Source organism: Malaclemys terrapin, chromosome 3 (genome assembly GCF_027887155.1).
Source record: "Malaclemys terrapin pileata isolate rMalTer1 chromosome 3, rMalTer1.hap1, whole genome shotgun sequence".
NCBI classification, from domain to species: domain Eukaryota; kingdom Metazoa; phylum Chordata; order Testudines; family Emydidae; genus Malaclemys; species Malaclemys terrapin.
The window spans coordinates 187821329-187828215 of record NC_071507.1 but is presented as its reverse complement, the minus strand read 5'-3'; positions in this window follow the sequence as shown (position 1 = coordinate 187828215).

The window sequence follows — 6887 nt, the reverse complement described above, 5'->3', positions numbered from 1 at the left end:
GTTGGGCTTCACTATCACTCTCACCTCTGCACATCAAACTAAGTCATTCCCTCCCACATGAATATATGATAGAATCATGCTAATCCTACATATCCTTCCAAAGACACTATGGTGAAAACCGTTTAGTACAAATGTATTCCCTTAATTCCATGCCATGTCAGACATGCTTACTCATATTGAAAACTTCTATTATAATTAGATGCTGATTATAATTAGAAGGTTTGGGGCCCAGGCTGAAACCTGAATCAGGGACAGAGGCTGGGTCAAATTGAATGGTCCCAACTCTTCTCTTAATCGTATAATCGCAAAAGAGTTCAATCTTTATGAATAGCAAAACTCGAGATAAACTTCTTCCATCTTGAATGGCGAAGGTTCTTACGAGGTCAGCCCCTTCCTGTGTTATTTCAGCAACATCAGAATGAAAAAAACTGTCCCTTTTGGTTCTGTATCCAACTCAAAGCCACAGGGTCAGGTTTGAATACAGATAATTAAATTTAAATCTTATTAATTCCCTCAGGCCCAAAATTAGGAAGACAGTTGACATTCTGTCATCTCTAACGAAAACTATTTAAGGAAAACATCAATGCGTAAAGATTTAGATTTTTTTTGCAACCATTTGAAAGAAATAAGAATATTTACCTGTTTTTTTTTTCATCTTTTTTTTAACCCCCACAGGAGATGATGCAACATAATGCATGCCAATTAAGTTAAGTTTGTTTGTTCAGATGGACTGAGGCCAAATTTCAAGAGCAATTTAATGCCTGATAGCTAAAATAATGACTTGGGGAAATTGGCTTAGCAAACAACATAGCAACTTGGGAGGCAAGGGTGAAATGATAATTTCAAGAAAAGAAATTTAAGGGATTCACAAGCTCCACAAACAAGTCCAGAGAATGTAGGTTAGAGGGTGATGATGCTAGTGTATGCAAATGTTCTCCCATGAAATCTTCCTCAGGATCAATATAACCAGGCATGCCAATCTTAGGGAGTTCGCTCAAGATAAAACCATAGACTTTATTACGTAATAAAGCTAAATAAATTAATACAAAATGAAATGTGCAACAGTTCAATAAAACTTGGGAGGCTGCCACTTTATTTAGACAAACACGTTCTGTAACCTGGGTAAGTAGGTCTAGGTTGAATTCTGCCACCCTTATGTCAATTAATACCTTGCTCCATGAGCAATAATAGTGCTTAGTTACTATATGTAGGCACAGATAGGTCAAGTCAAAGGCAGAACTGGGACTAGAACCATTTTCTTTTATAAAACACCCGGTATGGTTGCTGTGTTGCAATTAATCTTAATGCCATGCTATCTTGCTTGGTTTTTGAGTTCTCCCTGCTTTGAATTCTTGTTTTACTGACACAGAGATTTACATGTTGTCCCATATCCATGTGGCTTATTTGCTTTTTGTCCTCCATCTCCCAGGAGAGCTATTCCAGGCCCCAGTTTGCTAATAATGTATATTAATTATTATTAACTATTTCTATAGTGCCACAAGTGTGCAAATCATTAAATGAACATAAAGACACAGACCTTATACCAAAAAGCTTACAAATTAAAGCCCCGATCTTGCCTCTTTTACTCACATGAGTATTCCTTACTCCCACAAGCAGTCCCATTGATATAAGTGTTATTGCATTGATATTAGAAAAAATACAGATGAAAGAAGTGGTGAAGAGATGCAACACAAAATAAAATAGTTTAGGTTTGGTACACACCAGGTCAGCTCCAGAAGTCAGGCATAGAGGGTAGGTAAGCCTTGTTTATAAAGTAACTGTCAGGAACATGTTAGCCCTAGGCCAACACTCTGAGAGAGAGCTTGCCTGATGCCATATCAAAAGATCAAGGTAGATGCCCAGTTAAGCCCTCAAAATATGTAATAAATACAGAGTTAGGACCTAACTTTGGGTATCTACATTTGAAAAATGTGGCCTAAGTCCATACCAAAATCAAGTTATAACACTAATTTGTGTGTGAGCTACCCAAGCACAAAAGATAAAGGTTCTGAAAAATATTTTACATGGGTAAATAAACCCCCCCACAAAAAACTTATTTTCATTCTGTTATCTACCTCCGATACTTTTAAAGTACCTGGAATTTAATTGAACTTATCAAGAAACTTTGTTAATGGAGAACAAGCATGGGCCATTTCTGGGGAATTTTATATTTCAGGAGAAGTAGGAGTTTACATTGAAAATACCATCTTAACCATAACTATAGTATCACTAACAACATTATATCTTGTTGCTTTTTAATGCAATAGCCAATCTAAGCTGTTTTGCAGGGCAGCCTGATTGAGACCATAATACTTTTGGGCTAGATTGTCCTTTAACAACCAGTCCCATATAAAAGGTGGTGCATAGCTCTACCACTCCAGAAGCAGCTGTGGAAGAATTGTGCCTAAAACAGGAGGTAAGTAATTTGCTGCTAGCCCTTCCCAGTAGCAGAATATTACCCGATGCTTCATCAGGCTTTCCACCCCTTTCTTTCCACCTCCTGCCCACTGGTTTGGGAAGAGAAACATTTGGCTGCTTTCTTACCTCAGACCTGCAGTGGAGATGCAGAGAATCTGTGTGAGATTGAGTTGGGATGGCTTGTGGGGGAGGGATCTTATATCCAATTAGGACAAACCAGAATCGGCCCTTTATGAATTGTGTGTGTATGTGAACCACTGACCTCTACTAGCTGGAACTGCAACTGCTCAATTGTGTGTCATAGGCCATATACCACTAACTGAAATTATTTGTTGGCTCAAATGATAGGGACTTGTGGTTATAGAACAGGAGAATTTGAATTCCATTGGCTTACAAAATTCTCAGAGGCAATGGTGTGCATCGCAGTGACAACTGTGAGTCCCTTAAGTGGCCAAAATATTAATGATATCTGAATAAATAGTTGGTACAGTTTCCCATTCTCATGAGAGTCTTTATCTTGACAGTGAGTGTAAGTCAGTTTCCCTGCATTTGCAATCTTGTAAAATGTATAATAATGAATTTATTATCTACCATACTATGTAAATTACAGGTCTGGGTTCTGCTGCTTCCTAATTCTCTGCTTTTCACAGCTTAATGCAATGCAGAATAATATGGATGACCCTTTTGGCCCCCAGTCATTACTGTAACAATGAAAGGACTCTAGACATTACGTTTCTGATACCACATTCTCATGACACAGATTGCAACAAGAGTAAAAGTGCATGATTCCTTATAGATGACAACAGCAGCAATGAGAAGTGGAAACCCCAGGGAGAATTTATTCTCATTATGATCTCCAGATCAGACTCTCTTGGTATTTCCTGGATGTTCTAGTCACCATATAGGTCTGAGACAGATGGAGAAGTGAGAAGCTGTAGATTCAAACACAATATATTAGTTGGTTCAGCCAGAAATGACTTCTCATAAGAATCTGTGGATTTTTCCAGCTGTGAGACACCTTCCATGTATAAAACTGAGATACACAAATGGCTTAGCAATTGTGCTGACTCTACCACTGTTTATCAGTATTGTGTATGTGTGGGTTAAAACTGGTGTCAGTAATGAACCGACTTGAGACTGAAACCAGTGTCTGCCTGTACCTCCTGTTTTTCCCAGCCCTTATCAGAGAAGTTATAAAGAAGTTGTTTTATCTGAACCCCCGTGGATTATACAGAAGCAACAAGAAATATCCTGCTTTTATTACTAAGATCCCAGATACCTGGACTTTGCACCAAACAAATCTCTGTTGGCTTTAACCTTTGCACAATATCATAAATCCGTTTGCTGCGTGGCAATGAGATCACTGGTTGTTACAGAGCAAAGAACATCAACTGGTTAGTCATGTAAAAATATTCTCTAAGGTTGAAGAAACAGCTACTTTGTAGCTATTTCATGCTCTGATTGATTTCAAACCAGGAACCTTATTAGTCAAGTAGAATATCCACACCTCTGGGCTGTGTTTTGTCCCCAGGTGATTCATCCATAACTTACATTGTTGATTCTGTATATGCTTTACGAAGTGATACATCACTTTTATTCAGGTGCACAAAAGCAGCTATTCTCAGGGTAGAAAAGGGTTTCAATACATGGTGACTAGAATTGTATATTCATTCCAATATATTGTAGGAATAGAGATGAAATTCATGGATTTTGATTTTTTTTGATTATACTCTTCTTCAACATTTTGAATTTGTATGAGGAAAAAAATCAGGAAAAAGTTACAGGACATTTTTCAAATTTCCCGATACCATTTTTTCAGTCAGATCAATATAACAATATTCATAGCACTAAGCCAGATTTTTAAAGCGATTTAGGTACCTAAAGTTGCAGATAGGCACCTAGGATGGAATGTTCCACAGGAGTAAGGCTCTTAACTTCTATTTAGGCTCCCAAGTTGTATTGATTCCAATGGAAGTTAGGACCCTACCTCCTTTTGAGCATTCCACCCGAGTGGGCATTTCAGAAGAACCTAGGTGCCTAAGTCCAATTGATTTCAATAAGAGTTTGTTATCTAGGTGCTTTTTGAATCCCACTTGACAGCTATCTACATCTTTAGGCAACTAATATCCTTGAAAATCTGGCCTATAAAGGGGAAACTGCTAGGCCTTTCTCCTTGATTTCTTTATGAATATGTTTTTCTTGGATTAGAAAAATAAATACAAACTATTAGTAAATGTATATGACTTATTACAGAAGATGGCACGGAAAGGAGGCTGAGACACACCCAGGTTTTATGAACTGCCAGGGTTTGTTTTCATATGGTTTGGATATACATAATCTATAGGGGGACAGAGTAATTCAGAAGACCAGCAGTGCCCAGAACTGTGTTCAGTAAATTTTTTGTGAAGACAAGAATTGCATTGTTAAGGAAGATAACCCTGTTGGGCCAAAATTAGCGCTGGGGTAAGCAAGCATAACTGTATAGAATTGTACCAGCCGTACAAGGTCAGAATCTTACCCATTTGGCCCTGAATCTCTTCGTGGTTACACAGGTGTAAATCAGAAGTAACTTCACCGAAGTCAAAATCTGTGTATGAGAAATCAGCATCATTATTTTCAGTAAAGATAGCGTTATGGTTGAGGCAATGGCCTCAGATTTAAGACACCTGAGTTCAATTCCTGACTCTGCGCCACAGGCTTTCTATCTGCCCATGGACAAGTAATTAAGTCTCTCTACGCTCAATTCCCCAACTGTAAACTTTCCTATCTCACATGGATGCTGTGAGTATAAATAAATTAATGCCTGTTACTGGGAAGAGCTCAGATTCTATAGTGATGGAAGGACCATATAATAACCTGGACAAATACATATTAAAATAGCTATGATATGGTGTGGTACGGTATGGGAGGACCTAAATATACCTGTAACATTGACATAAATGACTAAAATGTAACCTTAAAAAGAGAAACTAAATTAAGTTTTAATTATATTGATGGCTACATAGTGTCATGCAAAACAATAAAGAGGTAGTAATTGAAGGGCAGATTCAGACATTGGCATCAGGAGTTTGCTTCAGATTTACATTGGTATGACTGAGATTAGCATCTGGTTTTTACTTTAAAATTGGGAACTTTTTGATAGGCAAGTACTGAAAACTTGGAAGCCAACAGCCCTGTCAGTATTTGCATCTAGATTGTTTTGTCTTGATCTGGGCTACTTAAATTTTAGGTGAGGTTTTGTAGCTTTACAAATGTTTAGACAATGGAACAAGCTGCAGAGGGAGAGACTGGAATTCCCATCAGTGGAGTCATTTAATGCTAGATGAGAAACACAAATCTATCAGCTGGGTCAGGAATAATCAAACTAGTCATACCACGATGCAGGGGAAAAGCTAAATGAATCACTAGAGGACCCTTCCAACTCAAATGAATCTATGATCTTTTTCTGAGTGTTATTAGATGCTGGTGTATATGAGATGGTTCTGAGCATGTCTTCATTGAAAACTTAATTCAGGTTATCAACACTCAACTTACTCCTCCCGAGTTGGCCTAGCTCAAGTGAGAGCAGCCACACTGCAGGATCAGAGGTAATCTCCTGATTCAATGGGAATGGGGATGGGGGCCAGGGAGATGATAGGGGGGCCAGAGAGAGCTCAGGCCTGTGAAAGAGGGAACTCTGCTTTGCATGAGCTGGGGGAGCTGCTCCTGCCTCTCCTTGAGCTCCTTCTCCACTGCCAATGGATGTGGTGGTATCCCTGACCCCCAACCCTCTGCCTACCTCGGGGTCTCATCCTGGCAAGTCACCTCAGTCCCAGCACGATGATGCCAGCAGTGACGATGGTGGGATCTGGGCCAGCCCGGGATGGGCAAGTCACTCCTTGCAATATCAACAATGGGTGCCAAACTTGAGTGGTGCTGCAACCTGGTGCATGGGGTTGCAATGCCACTCACTCAAATTTGCCGTGGCTTTCCCTCCACCACAGTGGCCAGGCCAAATCTGAGTGAGGGGCATTGTGATCCCTGTGCCAGATGCAGTGCGACTCCAGGTTGATCTGAGTTGGCTTGATTTCTGCGGATGCAGTTGCACCCATGGACCCCAGCTAAGGCTGCCCCGGCATACTGTGAAATAATACTTAAGCTGCTGTGTCCACATGGTGCTGTACTTATTTGTGTGTGGCACAAAGACTTCTGGGGATGTCTGGATTTCCCATTGTTCTTCAGGTGCAGTAAGCTAGGCCACTATATTAATTCTTTCCCAGTGAATTGTGGGAGAAACTTGTTTGTCCTTCCTGGGCTCATGGCGAGGAATCAAGGGATTCTAGCCTTCTTCCACACTGCCAAGTGATGAGTTTTTCATGCAAGTTTAAGTCTATGCCCCTTCTCGGGCCAGCCAACTCAAGTAAAACCATCACCACACTGGAATTAAGGGGTTTTGTGTGTGGATGGGACTCAAGGCAAGGGCAAGACTC